This window comes from Pongo abelii, chromosome 1 (genome assembly GCF_028885655.2).
Source record: "Pongo abelii isolate AG06213 chromosome 1, NHGRI_mPonAbe1-v2.0_pri, whole genome shotgun sequence".
NCBI lineage: Eukaryota > Metazoa > Chordata > Mammalia > Primates > Hominidae > Pongo > Pongo abelii.
The window spans coordinates 88853636-88869673 of NC_071985.2; the positions used below are offsets into that span (position 1 = coordinate 88853636).

The 16038-nt window shown below is 64.1% G+C and overlaps 10 non-coding genes across 10 annotated transcripts; 8 read left to right on the forward strand and 2 right to left on the reverse strand.

Moving 5' to 3' along the window:
* The first annotated feature begins 24 nt into the window (after nt 1-24).
* On the forward strand, nt 25-96 carry TRNAG-UCC (transfer RNA glycine (anticodon UCC)). The gene has a single exon. It is a non-coding gene; the product is annotated as a tRNA-Gly (tRNA).
* Nucleotides 97-398: 302 nt separating this feature from the next.
* TRNAE-CUC (transfer RNA glutamic acid (anticodon CUC)) lies at nt 399-470 on the forward strand. The gene has a single exon. It is a non-coding gene; the product is annotated as a tRNA-Glu (tRNA).
* A 5784-nt stretch (nt 471-6254) lies between these two features.
* Nucleotides 6255-6337, reverse strand: TRNAL-CAG (transfer RNA leucine (anticodon CAG)). The gene has a single exon. It is a non-coding gene; the product is annotated as a tRNA-Leu (tRNA).
* Nucleotides 6338-6974: 637 nt separating this feature from the next.
* Nucleotides 6975-7046, forward strand: TRNAD-GUC (transfer RNA aspartic acid (anticodon GUC)). The gene has a single exon. It is a non-coding gene; the product is annotated as a tRNA-Asp (tRNA).
* A 600-nt stretch (nt 7047-7646) lies between these two features.
* TRNAG-UCC (transfer RNA glycine (anticodon UCC)) lies at nt 7647-7718 on the forward strand. Its single transcript has one exon. It is a non-coding gene; the product is annotated as a tRNA-Gly (tRNA).
* A 302-nt stretch (nt 7719-8020) lies between these two features.
* TRNAE-CUC (transfer RNA glutamic acid (anticodon CUC)) lies at nt 8021-8092 on the forward strand. Its single transcript has one exon. It is a non-coding gene; the product is annotated as a tRNA-Glu (tRNA).
* A 5772-nt stretch (nt 8093-13864) lies between these two features.
* Nucleotides 13865-13947, reverse strand: TRNAL-CAG (transfer RNA leucine (anticodon CAG)). Its single transcript has one exon. It is a non-coding gene; the product is annotated as a tRNA-Leu (tRNA).
* A 644-nt stretch (nt 13948-14591) lies between these two features.
* On the forward strand, nt 14592-14663 carry TRNAD-GUC (transfer RNA aspartic acid (anticodon GUC)). Its single transcript has one exon. It is a non-coding gene; the product is annotated as a tRNA-Asp (tRNA).
* A 600-nt stretch (nt 14664-15263) lies between these two features.
* On the forward strand, nt 15264-15335 carry TRNAG-UCC (transfer RNA glycine (anticodon UCC)). The gene has a single exon. It is a non-coding gene; the product is annotated as a tRNA-Gly (tRNA).
* A 302-nt stretch (nt 15336-15637) lies between these two features.
* On the forward strand, nt 15638-15709 carry TRNAE-CUC (transfer RNA glutamic acid (anticodon CUC)). Its single transcript has one exon. It is a non-coding gene; the product is annotated as a tRNA-Glu (tRNA).
* The last annotated feature ends 329 nt before the right edge of the window (nt 15710-16038 follow it).

Sequence of the window (16038 nt, forward strand, 5' to 3'; positions counted from 1 at the left end):
TGGCGGGGCTGCCCGCGCCGTGCGGCGTTGGTGGTATAGTGGTGAGCATAGCTGCCTTCCAAGCAGTTGACCCGGGTTCGATTCCCGGCCAACGCAGCGGGCCGACCTTTTGCGGAGGTCCCGGGCGCGGAGCTCGTGTGGCAGCTTGGCCTGTGGCTGCGTGCCTGTGCGCCCGGGAAGGAGGCGCGCGGTGTTTGGAGGGTGTGCTGCGAACAGGGCAGAGCTGCTCGTGAGGGCAGGCCGGTTGCCGCCGGCGTCGCGGGGGCTGGTTGCGGGTGTTTGTTTTAACCCGAAGCAGGGGACAGGCGCCAAGGTAGCGCCAAGGTAGCGCCAAGGTAGTGCTGGGGGCCGGAGGCGCCCGGGGCCAGGAGGCGCAAGCCGGGCCCCGAAGCCGTCTCTCCCTGGTGGTCTAGTGGTTAGGATTCGGCGCTCTCACCGCCGCGGCCCGGGTTCGATTCCCGGTCAGGGAAGCCTTCCTTCTTTGGCTCTGCCTGCCAGCTGCCAGGCCCCTTCACACCTCCCCTTTTGGCCAACAGGCTCGCTCGCTCGCTTCTCCCGCGCCCCAGCCACAACCTCCCGCGGCCTCCACGTGCGCCCCAACGCTCCCCGCCTGCCTCCACCCATCCGTCCTTTTGGCCTCGCTGGCGCCACCTTCGCAACATCAGCTTCACAGCTCTTCCTTGTCACGTGCTCGCCTCGCTCCCACTCTTTCTCAGCGGCAAAGCCCACTGGCCAGGTCAGGCTTTCTCCTCCCATGGCCGCCAGGTGACCCGCCACCACCACCGCCACCCTCGCACTCTCGGCTGGCCACCGAATGGGCCAGGACTCTCGAGCAGAGCGGCTTCCGCCAAGCCAAGCCCGGTGGCTGACGGGCCACTTCTCTCTCGGCTGCGGGGGATCTGGGCCTAATGGTTGGGCCACCCGCCAGAGCCACTCATGCCAGCAAGCGCACTGGCTTTTCCGAGGCGTGCCAGACCCTGAGCGCGGGATCCGTGATTGGGCTCCACGGGTGTCACCGGCTTCGGTAGAAATGGCAGCGGAACTTGAGGAGCCGAGACCACGGGCCATAGCGCCAGGGAGGCCGAGCTGCGACAGTCACTCTGGCAGCATGACTATGTTCTTCTTCATGCGGACATGATATCGATGGGATTCCTGTGACGTGTGGTAACACGTGTAGATTGCGTAGTGATCGATGAGCCACTGAGGGGATGTAGGGCATCCATCCCGTGGGTGTCTGTCGTCTCTACCTGTTGGGAGCATCTCAGGTGCTGTCTTCCAGGAGCTCTTCGGAAACACGCACTAATACGTCGTTGTTACCCCTAGTCGCCCTACTCTGCCCTAGAACATTCTTAGAACGTATTCCCTCCATCTAAACGCATGCTGGTACCCAATTCACCAACCTCGCTTCACCGCAGTCACCCACACACCCTCTCCAGCCTCTGATCTCTACCTGTTGAGAGCATCTCAGGTGCTGTCTTCCAGGAGCTCTTCGGAAACACGCACTAATACGTCGTTGTTACCCCTAGTCGCCCTACTCTGCCCTAGAACATTCTTAGAACGTATTCCCTCCATCTAAACGCATGCTCGTACCCATTTCACCAACCTCTCTTCACCGCAGTCACCCACACACCCTCTCCAGCCTCTGGTGTCTATCGTTCTACTCTCTACCTCCACAAGGTGAACTTTTTGAGCTCCCAGGATTGGGGTAAGAACCTGCCCTCTCTGTCTTTCTGTGCCCGGCTCATTTGGTGTTCCATCGTGACCTATAGCTCCGCCTCTGTTGCTGCAGACGAGAGGATTTCGTTCTTTTCTACGGCCAAATGGCATTCCATGGTGTCCATATGCCACATTCTTGTTAATCCATTTCCCGGCTGACGGACACTTAGGTTGTCTTAACGACATCTTGCCTACTTGCACGTCCTTCATAGGCTCTCTGCAAGAAGAAAAATATGGCTCTTTTTGCCCGACCTCGCAGGCAGTCAGACCTTATGGTTGTCTTCCCCTGTTCCCTAAAAGTCGCTGTTCTTCTATTCTTTCTCAAGGTGCGCTGATCTCATATTGTTCAAACACACGTGTTTTACCATCAATTTGTAGAGTTAACACAATTGTCACAGGGGTCCTGAGGTGAGGTACATCCTCAGCTTACGGAGATAACAGGATTAAGAGATTAAAGTAAAGACAGGCGTAAGAAATTATAAAAGCATTATTTGGGAACCGAAGAAAGTCCATATTAAAATGAAGTCTTCACAGTTTACGTGCCTCTGCCGCGGCTCCAGCCGGTCCCTCCGTTCGGGGTCCCTGACTTCCCGCAACATACACGTGCGTGTGTGTACACGTGCTCCCGCTCACTGTTGACGGGTTTGAGATTCTCGCCTATTCTGGATGTGAAAATGAATCTTGAGAGGTCCCATTAGTTAGACCAACCTGGCCACGGGCATTGAAGCGTGGAGATGCAGGAGTTCGTGGGGAAAACCCAACGGCCAGGCTGACCAAAGCGCATGTGCGGGGTTGGGGTTCCTGATAGACTTCCAGCCGAAGTTTGCTTCCCATTGCCTGACCTACGCTCTCTATCTTCTCCCCAAATGTCAAGGAACATGTGGAGATGGTACCCATCCCCAGCGCCAAGATTCGCTGTGGAACGCTTTTCCCATCCCCTCCTTAGCACAGATGAGCCCAGTGCTCCAACCCTCTATTCAACCCGTATTGATCATTATTGTTTGGCTGATCCCCCAAGTCAATGGCAGAAGTCAGTCGACTTCTTGCCAAAACTCCTCTGTAGGGGCAAAGTAGACGTCCAACCAACTGCACAAACCTCTCCCGTGTCATTCGTGGGATCTTGGCACAGTCGGATCACCTGCAGAGACCAGACCCTGTCGGGGATAGAGATGTTTGCCATCCCCACGGGAGGCTGGCTTGCTTGCCAGCGTGATGTGGGTGGATGTCAGTGGGTGACAGTGATGGACGAAGGTGTCCGTTCCCGTGGCTGGCGTCCACCCCCGCCCGGGGCAAGGGGCTGACACCGAGGAAAGGAGAGAAGCATGTCGCGTGCTGGGAGCTGGAAGAAGGAGTCCAGGGTGTCCAGGGGGTGCACAGGGCTGGCTGGCCAGGTCTGGGAGTGAGGCTGTCCAGTGAAACGGAGGTTGTGCAGATGCCTGGGGCGTCAGGGCACCTCGCGGGCCGCCTATGCGGTCGGAGGGATCCCAGCTGGTGGCGGAGCTGGCGTGTGTCTGAAGAGCCTGAAGGAGGCCAGGGCTGGGGGATATGAGTCGTCTGAGTGAGGGACATTGACGGCGAGAGGGAGAGTTGACTGTGCGAGAGAGAGAGACAGAGAGATAGAGACAGAGAGAGAGAGAGAGAGAGAGACAGAGACAGAGACAGAGAAAGACAGAGAGGGTGAGAGATTGAGAGAGTGAGAGAGAGAGACAGAGAGAGAGAGAGAGTGTGTGTCTGTGTGTGTGTGTGTGTGTGTGTGTGTGAGTGAAAGGGCGGGTGGGGTGAGACAAAGGTGGTGGAGGGAGGGCTGAGCCTGAAGGCTGGTGGGAACAGTACCTTTTCAGCGGGTTGGCCTGGGCAGGAAGGAAGTCTGTGTGGTCAAAGGGCACCCCCGCCGGCGAGACTGGGCTGCTGCTTGGGCTGGGCGGTCAGAGTATGGAGTGGGGCTGGGGTGAGGTGGCAAGCAGCCCAGGGTGGGAGAGACGTCGTGACAGAGCGACTGGAGGCCACGTCCCACGTCCCAAAAGGGTAGGGAATGCAACTGGACCCGAGACATAAATAAGCCGTCTTCAGGACGCACATTCACGTCTCAGGCATGTGTCTGGGGCTGAGATGAAAAGAGGTCCGAGGGAGAGAAACAAGGCAGCAACCTCGACTAAAGTGGTGGATTGGGGTTAGGTTGGGAGATGCGACATGGCGGTGGTGGTGCCGGCAGAATGAGGGGAGAGAGTGTGGAGTAGCCGGAACACGATGAATATAGACGGTGCACATGCCACGCGTACACTCGTGTGGTCGCGTTAAGGACTGTGTGACCAACTAGGGGAAAGTGATGAGTTACTCCCCGGAGTCGCGACGTCCTTCCTACTGGAAGGGCAACCATGGCATCATTTTCTGGATGTGGGGAGCCAGCGAGGGGGAGAGAGAGAGAGGAAAAGAGGTCGAGGTGGTGAAATGTGAAGAGGAGAGGTGGGGCGAGTGGCTGCAAGCCCGTGGTGCCTGGCGGTGTTCCTTGAAGTGAAATGCGTCGGGCAGAGGCGGTGGCAGGGCAATGAAGAGAAACAGGAGCAGGAGGCTGCCCAGGGCTGGTGTCTGGCGCGCTCTCGTGTTTGGAGGGGTTGTTGTTACCAAGGTGGGGGGGCGGGGGGACAGGCTCAACCGTAAGTCAGTGGAGAGAGGCACGGAAGAAAGGGCAGAGGGGCGTCGCGCGTGGGAGCGCAGCCGGTGCCGGACTCGCTCGCGCGCCCCGAGTGTAAGGAGGCGGCAGAGGCGAGCGCAGCTACGCCTTGGTGCTGCTGCAGCACCAAAATGGGAGGGTGTGCTGCATGGGCCGGGAATCGAACCCGGGCCTCCCGCGTGGCAGGCGAGAATTCTACCACTGAACCACCCATGCACCGATGGCAAACGCCAACGGAAGCTGGTGCAGCGGAGCTCGCCACCAGCGGCCGTTCACTGGTCACCGCCTGCCGTGGGCCTCCGTCCTATTGGAGCGGCCACGAGAGGCTGGCCCGATGGGGCGGGCAGAAGGGGAGGCTCCCGTCACGTCGACGGACCTGAGGCGGGGCGCGGAGGGAGAGCGGAGGGAGAGAGGCCGACTCGGCCCATCTTGCGCTTTCTCTGCCGCCCAGGGCCGAGAGACTGCCCGCCGGGGTCTCCAGGGGAAGGACCAGCCGTGGCCCGCGCCCGAATGCCCGTGTGGGCAGGTGAGCTGTGGCGGGCCTTGCTGAGCGCGGATCCCCGGCACAGACCCAAAGTTCTTGTTTTTGTTTTTGTTTGTTTCTTTGTTTGTTTCTTTCTTTCTTTCTTTCGAGGGTCCTTTTTTTTTCTTTCTTTTCTTCACCGCCGGGCCGGCCTTCTCACTTGTGTCACCTGCGGGTGGGTGGGGAGGTGGGTGTGTCAGCGAGCGGGGGCGGCGATGGGGAACGGGTCTCGCAGCCGTGGCGTGCGGGCTCAGAAACGCAGACCAAGTCCGTGGGCGCCTCGCTCCTGCGCTGTGACCCACCCCACCGGCTCGCACTTGGGCTGGTAGGGAGGCTGGAGCGCGAGAAAGGAGCGGAGGAGCGCTTCGGCAGAGCCGCAGCTGGCTGACCCTGGAGAAGGCGCGCTGGGTGTGGCTGGGACGGCCCAGGCCGCGGCTTCCCCCGTGGGGATGCGGTGTGGCGCGGAGCTGGTCCCGGCGGGGCCTGGCGTTTGTGGGCGCGTGACGGGGATCTAGGGCTTCCGCTCGTGATTCCTCGTTGGCTGTCCTTCCGGGTTTGGACTCGCCTGCCAGGCTGTGTGCAGGGTTCCCGCTGCCTGTGGCCGGCAGGCGTCCGGGCTGCAGGTGGGCCGGCAGGCAGGTGTTAGCGGGAAGGGAGCACAAGTAGCGAGGTGGGATCGGCGACGTGGCTAGGGCGTCTGGAGAATGGAATGCGCGGCCGGGGTCCGAGGGGTCGGAGGAAAGGACAGGATGTTGGATGGCGTGCCTCTGGTGGGAGAAGTGTGTGCGGCTCCACGAGCGAGTCGCTCGCTGCCGTTCAGCGGTCAGAAGTTGGAGGGTGAAACCGGGCGGGCTGTGCAGGCCAGGACGCCTCTGGGCAGCGCAGCGGCGATTCGAGGCGGTGGGCGGTGGGCGGTGGGCGGTGGGCGGTGGGCGGAGGCCGGTGGGAGGAAGGAGGGAAAAGGAGGAATAGGGCAAGAATCTGGGCTGTGTCTGTTTGGGCGGGCGGAGGAGATAGGCAGGGAAGAGCGTGGAAGGTGGTCGCGGTCGCTCGCTGTGTGTGGGGCCAGGGAAGAGGGCGTGCGAGGTGGCGGGGAGGGCGTCCGTCCGAAGGGCAATTGGTAGAGGGTCGCGGGCGCTGGCGCATGGTCCTGGGCTGTTTCTGCGACAGGCGGCGGGTGGGCAGGAAGAACGGACGTGCCTGAGAAGCGGCGGCGTTTTGGAGGCTTGCTTCAAGGGGGCTGGAGTTTGGAGAGCGGGCAAGGGCTCAAGGCAGGAACCGGCCAAAGGTGCTCCAGGGTTGCCATGGGCGTTGCCCTCCGGCGGGCGGGCCAAAAGGTCGGCTTGTCAGGAGTGGGATTCGAACCCACGCCTCCAGGGGAGACTGCGACCTGAACGCAGCGCCTTAGACCGCTCGGCCATCCTGACGGCGCGCCGGGGCGCGTCGCCGCTCGCATGGCTGGGACCCGGCGCGAACGCCTGCGCCGTTGGCCGGCGCCTGTCTGGGTTCGGTGCGCAACCGACGGACCGCGCGGGCGGAGCGGGCGCCAGGTGAACGGAGCCGGCCGGCGTTGACGTGGACGCCCCCGCGTCCCCACCCCGGACCCAAACGGTCCGCGTCGGGCCGGCCGCCGCCGCCGCACGCCCCAGCCCCCGCGCCTGGGCTCGCCGAACCCCGCAGGGCGCTGCGCCCACCGCGTCCTAGGAGCAGCGGCCTGACTGTTTCGCCCGCGCCTCTTCCTGCCCCGGCGCGATCCCCGCGTTGGAGACAGCAGGCAGGGCGCACGGGGAGGTTCCACGCCGCTCCGGTACCTGTCGGGGTCCGGGTCCGGCTCCGGGTCCCAGCGGGATCGCAGGGTGCTTTGTTGGGTGTCGGGGTAGGTCGCGCCAATGGTGGCGGGGGGCGGGTGGCGGGTGGCGGGTGACGGGTGGCGGGTGGCGGGTGGCGGTTGGCGGGTGGAGGGCGAGCACGCACCGGGCCCCTGCGGTCGGGGGAGGGGATCAAGGCAGGGCTAGGCGTCCGCGGTCGCAGTGGGGTCTGGCGTCCCGGCGACGGTCGCCGTCGTCCTCGTTAGTATAGTGGTGAGTATCCCCGCCTGTCACGCGGGAGACCGGGGTTCGATTCCCCGACGGGGAGGCAGCCGTCCTTTTTGGGCCGCCGCCTCGGACCCAGCCTGTGGGCCCTCCTTCTCCTTCCTCCGCCCTCCAGCTAGTGGCAGTGCGCCATCTCGGGCCTGGCCTGCCCGGCCCCTTGGCCCCCTGGGCCCCCTGGGCCTCCTGGGCCCCCTTGGCCTCCTGCCTTTTCTTCTCGCCCGCGGCTTGGTCGCCGCAGGCGGGCGGCCTCCTCTGGCCCCCCACGGCGCCCGACGAGCTGCCGGCCCAAAGTGGGTGTCGGAAGAGGCTTTCTGCGACGCACAGGGCCCGGCGCCCGGTGGGAGGCGGAGGAGCGAGGACCCTGTCGGCGCCGGCCGTGTCCCCGCCGGGCACCTGGTGGGGAAGGGCTCTGGCGGCCCCGGGCGGCGAGGGAGCGAGAGCGCCCCCAGAGGCAGGCGGGCGGAACGGGGCAGCCGCGCTCGCCTTGCACCGGTGGGGCGCCGGGCGGCCTTCGGCGGGGCCGTGGCAGCGCGGAGCTGCGGGCGGGCGGACGGACCGGGCGTCGGGGTCGGGCTGCCCCGGGCGTCGGCGGCGCGCTGGTGGGAGCCCCGGGCCGGCGTGGCGGGGCTGCCCGCGCCGTGCGGCGTTGGTGGTATAGTGGTGAGCATAGCTGCCTTCCAAGCAGTTGACCCGGGTTCGATTCCCGGCCAACGCAGCGGGCCGACCTTTTGCGGAGGTCCCGGGCGCGGAGCTCGTGTGGCAGCTTGGCCTGTGGCTGCGTGCCTGTGCGCCCGGGAAGGAGGCGCGCGGTGTTTGGAGGGTGTGCTGCGAACAGGGCAGAGCTGCTCGTGAGGGCAGGCCGGTTGCCGCCGGCGTCGCGGGGGCTGGTTGCGGGTGTTTGTTTTAACCCGAAGCAGGGGACAGGCGCCAAGGTAGCGCCAAGGTAGCGCCAAGGTAGTGCTGGGGGCCGGAGGCGCCCGGGGCCAGGAGGCGCAAGCCGGGCCCCGAAGCCGTCACTCCCTGGTGGTCTAGTGGTTAGGATTCGGCGCTCTCACCGCCGCGGCCCGGGTTCGATTCCCGGTCAGGGAAGCCTTCCTTCTTTGGCTCTGCCTGCCAGCTGCCAGGCCCCTTCACACCTCCCCTTTTGGCCAACAGGCTCGCTCGCTCGCTTCTCCCGCGCCCCAGCCACAACCTCCCGCGGCCTCCACGTGCGCCCCAACGCTCCCCGCCTGCCTCCACCCATCCGTCCTTTTGGCCTCGCTGGCGCCACCTTCGCAACATCAGCTTCACAGCTCTTCCTTGTCACGTGCTCGCCTCGCTCCCACTCTTTCTCAGCGGCAAAGCCCACTGGCCAGGTCAGGCTTTCTCCTCCCATGGCCGCCAGGTGACCCGCCACCACCACCGCCACCCTCGCACTCTCGGCTGGCCACCGAATGGGCCAGGACTCTCGAGCAGAGCGGCTTCCGCCAAGCCAAGCCCGGTGGCTGACGGGCCACTTCTCTCTCGGCTGCGGGGGATCTGGGCCTAATGGTTGGGCCACCCGCCAGAGCCACTCATGCCAGCAAGCGCACTGGCTTTTCCGAGGCGTGCCAGACCCTGAGCGCGGGATCCGTGATTGGGCTCCACGGGTGTCACCGGCTTCGGTAGAAATGGCAGCGGAACTTGAGGAGCCGAGACCACGGGCCATAGCGCCAGGGAGGCCGAGCTGCGACAGTCACTCTGGCAGCATGACTATGTTCTTCTTCATGCGGACATGATATCGATGGGATTCCTGTGACGTGTGGTAACACGTGTAGACTGCGTAGTGATCGATGAGCCACTGAGGGGATGTAGGGCATCCATCCCGTGGGTGTCTGTCGTCTCTACCTGTTGGGAGCATCTCAGGTGCTGTCTTCCAGGAGCTCTTCGGAAACACGCACTAATACGTCGTTGTTACCCCTAGTCGCCCTACTCTGCCCTAGAACATTCTTAGAACGTATTCCCTCCATCTAAACGCATGCTGGTACCCAATTCACCAACCTCGCTTCACCGCAGTCACCCACACACCCTCTCCAGCCTCTGATCTCTACCTGTTGAGAGCATCTCAGGTGCTGTCTTCCAGGAGCTCTTCGGAAACACGCACTAATACGTCGTTGTTACCCCTAGTCGCCCTACTCTGCCCTAGAACATTCTTAGAACGTATTCCCTCCATCTAAACGCATGCTCGTACCCATTTCACCAACCTCTCTTCACCGCAGTCACCCACACACCCTCTCCAGCCTCTGGTGTCTATCGTTCTACTCTCTACCTCCACAAGGTGAACTTTTTGAGCTCCCAGGATTGGGGTAAGAACCTGCCCTCTCTGTCTTTCTGTGCCCGGCTCATTTGGTGTTCCATCGTGACCTATAGCTCCGCCTCTGTTGCTGCAGACGAGAGGATTTCGTTCTTTTCTACGGCCAAATGGCATTCCATGGTGTCCATATGCCACATTCTTGTTAATCCATTTCCCGGCTGACGGACACTTAGGTTGTCTTAACGACATCTTGCCTACTTGCACGTCCTTCATAGGCTCTCTGCAAGAAGAAAAATATGGCTCTTTTTGCCCGACCTCGCAGGCAGTCAGACCTTATGGTTGTCTTCCCCTGTTCCCTAAAAGTCGCTGTTCTTCTATTCTTTCTCAAGGTGCGCTGATCTCATATTGTTCAAACACACGTGTTTTACCATCAATTTGTAGAGTTAACACAATTGTCACAGGGGTCCTGAGGTGAGGTACATCCTCAGCTTACGGAGATAACAGGATTAAGAGATTAAAGTAAAGACAGGCGTAAGAAATTATAAAAGCATTATTTGGGAACCGAAGAAAGTCCATATTAAAATGAAGTCTTCACAGTTTACGTGCCTCTGCCGCGGCTCCAGCCGGTCCCTCCGTTCGGGGTCCCTGACTTCCCGCAACATACACGTGCGTGTGTGTACACGTGCTCCCGCTCACTGTTGACGGGTTTGAGATTCTCGCCTATTCTGGATGTGAAAATGAATCTTGAGAGGTCCCATTAGTTAGACCAACCTGGCCACGGGCATTGAAGCGTGGAGATGCAGGAGTTCGTGGGGAAAACCCAACGGCCAGGCTGACCAAAGCGCATGTGCGGGGTTGGGGTTCCTGATAGACTTCCAGCCGAAGTTTGCTTCCCATTGCCTGACCTACGCTCTCTATCTTCTCCCCAAATGTCAAGGAACATGTGGAGATGGTACCCATCCCCAGCGCCAAGATTCGCTGTGGAACGCTTTTCCCATCCCCTCCTTAGCACAGATGAGCCCAGTGCTCCAACCCTCTATTCAACCCGTATTGATCATTATTGTTTGGCTGATCCCCCAAGTCAATGGCAGAAGTCAGTCGACTTCTTGCCAAAACTCCTCTGTAGGGGCAAAGTAGACGTCCAACCAACTGCACAAACCTCTCCCGTGTCATTCGTGGGATCTTGGCACAGTCGGATCACCTGCAGAGACCAGACCCTGTCGGGGATAGAGATGTTTGCCATCCCCACGGGAGGCTGGCTTGCTTGCCAGCGTGATGTGGGTGGATGTCAGTGGGTGACAGTGATGGACGAAGGTGTCCGTTCCCGTGGCTGGCGTCCACCCCCGCCCGGGGCAAGGGGCTGACACCGAGGAAAGGAGAGAAGCATGTCGCGTGCTGGGAGCTGGAAGAAGGAGTCCAGGGTGTCCAGGGGGTGCACAGGGCTGGCTGGCCAGGTCTGGGAGTGAGGCTGTCCAGTGAAACGGAGGTTGTGCAGATGCCTGGGGCGTCAGGGCACCTCGCGGGCCGCCTATGCGGTCGGAGGGATCCCAGCTGGTGGCGGAGCTGGCGTGTGTCTGAAGAGCCTGAAGGAGGCCAGGGCTGGGGGATATGAGTCGTCTGAGTGAGGGACATTGACGGCGAGAGGGAGAGTTGACTGTGCGAGAGAGAGAGACAGAGAGATAGAGACAGAGAGAGAGAGAGAGAGAGAGACAGAGACAGAGACAGAGAAAGACAGAGAGGGTGAGAGATTGAGAGAGTGAGAGAGAGAGACAGAGAGAGAGAGAGAGTGTGTGTCTGTGTGTGTGTGTGTGTGTGTGTGTGTGAGTGAAAGGGCGGGTGGGGTGAGACAAAGGTGGTGGAGGGAGGGCTGAGCCTGAAGGCTGGTGGGAACAGTACCTTTTCAGCGGGTTGGCCTGGGCAGGAAGGAAGTCTGTGTGGTCAAAGGGCACCCCCGCCGGCGAGACTGGGCTGCTGCTTGGGCTGGGCGGTCAGAGTATGGAGTGGGGCTGGGGTGAGGTGGCAAGCAGCCCAGGGTGGGAGAGACGTCGTGACAGAGCGACTGGAGGCCACGTCCCACGTCCCAAAAGGGTAGGGAATGCAACTGGACCCGAGACATAAATAAGCCGTCTTCAGGACGCACATTCACGTCTCAGGCATGTGTCTGGGGCTGAGATGAAAAGAGGTCCGAGGGAGAGAAACAAGGCAGCATCGTCGACTAAAGTGGTGGATTGGGGTTAGGTTGGGAGATGCGACATGGCGGTGGTGGTGCCGGCAGAATGAGGGGAGAGAGTGTGGAGTAGCCGGAACACGATGAATATAGACGGTGCACATGCCACGCGTACACTCGTGTGGTCGCGTTAAGGACTGTGTGACCAACTAGGGGAAAGTGATGAGTTACTCCCCGGAGTCGCGACTTCCTTCCTACTGGAAGGGCAACCATGGCATCATTTTCTGGATGTGGGGAGCCAGCGAGGGGGAGAGAGAGAGAGGAAAAGAGGTCGAGGTGGTGAAATGTGAAGAGGAGAGGTGGGGCGAGTGGCTGCAAGCCCGTGGTGCCTGGCGGTGTTCCTTGAAGTGAAATGCGTCGGGCAGAGGCGGTGGCAGGGCAATGAAGAGAAACAGGAGCAGGAGGCTGCCCAGGGCTGGTGTCTGGCGCGCTCTCGTGTTTGGAGGGGTTGTTGTTACCAAGGTGGGGGGGCGGGGGGACAGGCTCAACCGTAAGTCAGTGGAGAGAGGCACGGAAGAAAGGGCAGAGGGGCGTCGCGCGTGGGAGCGCAGCCGGTGCCGGACTCGCTCGCGCGCCCCGAGTGTAAGGAGGCGGCAGAGGCGAGCGCAGCTACGCCTTGGTGCTGCTGCAGCACCAAAATGGGAGGGTGTGCTGCATGGGCCGGGAATCGAACCCGGGCCTCCCGCGTGGCAGGCGAGAATTCTACCACTGAACCACCCATGCACCGATGGCAAACGCCAACGGAAGCTGGTGCAGCGGAGCTCGCCACCAGCGGCCGTTCACTGGTCACCGCCTGCCGTGGGCCTCCGTCCTATTGGAGCGGCCACGAGAGGCTGGCCCGATGGGGCGGGCAGAAGGGGAGGCTCCCGTCACGTCGAGGGACCTGAGGCGGGGCGCGGAGGGAGAGCGGAGGGAGAGAGGCCGACTCGGCCCATCTTGCGCTTTCTCTGCCGCCCAGGGCCGAGAGACTGCCCGCCGGGGTCTCCAGGGGAAGGACCAGCCGTGGCCCGCGCCCGAATGCCCGTGTGGGCAGGTGAGCTGTGGCGGGCCTTGCTGAGCGCGGATCCCCGGCACAGACCCAAAGTTCTTGTTTTTGTTTTTGTTTGTTTCTTTCTTTCTTTCTTTCGAGGGTCCTTTTTTTTTCTTTCTTTTCTTCACCGCCGGGCCGGCCTTCTCACTTGTGTCACCTGCGGGTGGGTGGGGAGGTGGGTGTGTCAGCGAGCGGGGGCGGCGATGGGGAACGGGTCTCGCAGCCGTGGCGTGCGGGCTCAGAAACGCAGACCAAGTCCGTGGGCGCCTCGCTCCTGCGCTGTGACCCACCCCACCGGCTCGCACTTGGGCTGGTAGGGAGGCTGGAGCGCGAGAAAGGAGCGGAGGAGCGCTTCGGCAGAGCCGCAGCTGGCTGACCCTGGAGAAGGCGCGCTGGGTGTGGCTGGGACGGCCCAGGCCGCGGCTTCCCCCGTGGGGATGCGGTGTGGCGCGGAGCTGGTCCCGGCGGGGCCTGGCGTTTGTGGGCGCGTGACGGGGATCTAGGGCTTCCGCTCGTGATTCCTCGTTGGCTGTCCTTCCGGGTTTGGACTCGCCTGCCAGGCTGTGTGCAGGGTTCCCGCTGCCTGTGGCCGGCAGGCGTCCGGGCTGCAGGTGGGCCGGCAGGCAGGTGTTAGCGGGAAGGGAGCACAAGTAGCGAGGTGGGATCGGCGACGTGGCTAGGGCGTCTGGAGAATGGAATGCGCGGCCGGGGTCCGAGGGGTCGGAGGAAAGGACAGGATGTTGGATGGCGTGCCTCTGGTGGGAGAAGTGTGTGCGGCTCCACGAGCGAGTCGCTCGCTGCCGTTCAGCGGTCAGAAGTTGGAGGGTGAAACCGGGCGGGCTGTGCAGGCCAGGACGCCTCTGGGCAGCGCAGCGGCGATTCGAGGCGGTGGGCGGTGGGCGGTGGGCGGTGGGCGGTGGGCGGAGGCCGGTGGGAGGAAGGAGGGAAAAGGAGGAATAGGGCAAGAATCTGGGCTGTGTCTGTTTGGGCGGGCGGAGGAGATAGGCAGGGAAGAGCGTGGAAGGTGGTCGCGGTCGCTCGCTGTGTGTGGGGCCAGGGAAGAGGGCGTGCGAGGTGGCGGGGAGGGCGTCCGTCCGAAGGGCAATTGGTAGAGGGTCGCGGGCGCTGGCGCATGGTCCTGGGCTGTTTCTGCGACAGGCGGCGGGTGGGCAGGAAGAACGGACGTGCCTGAGAAGCGGCGGCGTTTTGGAGGCTTGCTTCAAGGGGGCTGGAGTTTGGAGAGCGGGCAAGGGCTCAAGGCAGGAACCGGCCAAAGGTGCTCCAGGGTTGCCATGGGCGTTGCCCTCCGGCGGGCGGGCCAAAAGGTCGGCTTGTCAGGAGTGGGATTCGAACCCACGCCTCCAGGGGAGACTGCGACCTGAACGCAGCGCCTTAGACCGCTCGGCCATCCTGACGGCGCGCCGGGGCGCGTCGCCGCTCGCATGGCTGGGACCCGGCGCGAACGCCTGCGCCGTTGGCCGGCGCCTGTCTGGGTTCGGTGCGCAACCGACGGACCGCGCGGGCGGAGCGGGCGCCAGGTGAACGGAGCCGGCCGGCGTTGACGTGGACGCCCCCGCGTCCCCACCCCGGACCCAAACGGTCCGCGTCGGGCCGGCCGCCGCCGCCGCACGCCCCAGCCCCCGCGCCTGGGCTCGCCGAACCCCGCAGGGCGCTGCGCCCACCGCGTCCTAGGAGCAGCGGCCTGACTGTTTCGCCCGCGCCTCTTCCTGCCCCGGCGCGATCCCCGCGTTGGAGACAGCAGGCAGGGCGCACGGGGAGGTTCCACGCCGCTCCGGTACCTGTCGGGGTCCGGGTCCGGCTCCGGGTCCCAGCGGGATCGCAGGGTGCTTTGTTGGGTGTCGGGGTAGGTCGCGCCAATGGTGGCGGGGGGCGGGTGGCGGGTGGCGGGTGACGGGTGGCGGGTGGCGGGTGGCGGGTGGCGGGTGGCGGGTGGAGGGCGAGCACGCACCGGGCCCCTGCGGTCGGGGGAGGGGATCAAGGCAGGGCTAGGCGTCCGCGGTCGCAGTGGGGTCTGGCGTCCCGGCGACCGTCGCCGTCGTCCTCGTTAGTATAGTGGTGAGTATCCCCGCCTGTCACGCGGGAGACCGGGGTTCGATTCCCCGACGGGGAGGCAGCCGTCCTTTTTGGGCCGCCGCCTCGGACCCAGCCTGTGGGCCCTCCTTCTCCTTCCTCCGCCCTCCAGCTAGTGGCAGTGCGCCATCTCGGGCCTGGCCTGCCCGGCCCCTTGGCCCCCTGGGCCCCCTTGGCCTCCTGGGCCCCCTTGGCCTCCTGCCTTTTCTTCTCGCCCGCGGCTTGGTCGCCGCAGGCGGGCGGCCTCCTCTGGCCCCCCACGGCGCCCGACGAGCTGCCGGCCCAAAGTGGGTGTCGGAAGAGGCTTTCTGCGACGCACAGGGCCCGGCGCCCGGTGGGAGGCGGAGGAGCGAGGACCCTGTCGGCGCCGGCCGTGTCCCCGCCGGGCACCTGGTGGGGAAGGGCTCTGGCGGCCCCGGGCGGCGAGGGAGCGAGAGCGCCCCCAGAGGCAGGCGGGCGGAACGGGGCAGCCGCGCTCGCCTTGCACCGGTGGGGCGCCGGGCGGCCTTCGGCGGGGCCGTGGCAGCGCGGAGCTGCGGGCGGGCGGACGGACCGGGCGTCGGGGCCGGGCTGCCCCGGGCGTCGGCGGCGCGCTGGTGGGAGCCCCGGGCCGGCGTGGCGGGGCTGCCCGCGCCGTGCGGCGTTGGTGGTATAGTGGTGAGCATAGCTGCCTTCCAAGCAGTTGACCCGGGTTCGATTCCCGGCCAACGCAGCGGGCCGACCTTTTGCGGAGGTCCCGGGCGCGGAGCTCGTGTGGCAGCTTGGCCTGTGGCTGCGTGCCTGTGCGCCCGGGAAGGAGGCGCGCGGTGTTTGGAGGGTGTGCTGCGAACAGGGCAGAGCTGCTCGTGAGGGCAGGCCGGTTGCCGCCGGCGTCGCGGGGGCTGGTTGCGGGTGTTTGTTTTAACCCGAAGCAGGGGACAGGCGCCAAGGTAGCGCCAAGGTAGCGCCAAGGTAGTGCTGGGGGCCGGAGGCGCCCGGGGCCAGGAGGCGCAAGCCGGGCCCCGAAGCCGTCTCTCCCTGGTGGTCTAGTGGTTAGGATTCGGCGCTCTCACCGCCGCGGCCCGGGTTCGATTCCCGGTCAGGGAAGCCTTCCTTCTTTGGCTCTGCCTGCCAGCTGCCAGGCCCCTTCACACCTCCCCTTTTGGCCAACAGGCTCGCTCGCTCGCTTCTCCCGCGCCCCAGCCACAACCTCCCGCGGCCTCCACGTGCGCCCCAACGCTCCCCGCCTGCCTCCACCCATCCGTCCTTTTGGCCTCGCTGGCGCCACCTTCGCAACATCAGCTTCACAGCTCTTCCTTGTCACGTGCTCGCCTCGCTCCCACTCTTTCTCAGCGGCAAAGCCCACTGGCCAGGTCAGGCTTTCTCCTCCCATGGCCGCCAGGTGACCCGCCACCACCACCGCCACCCTCGCACTC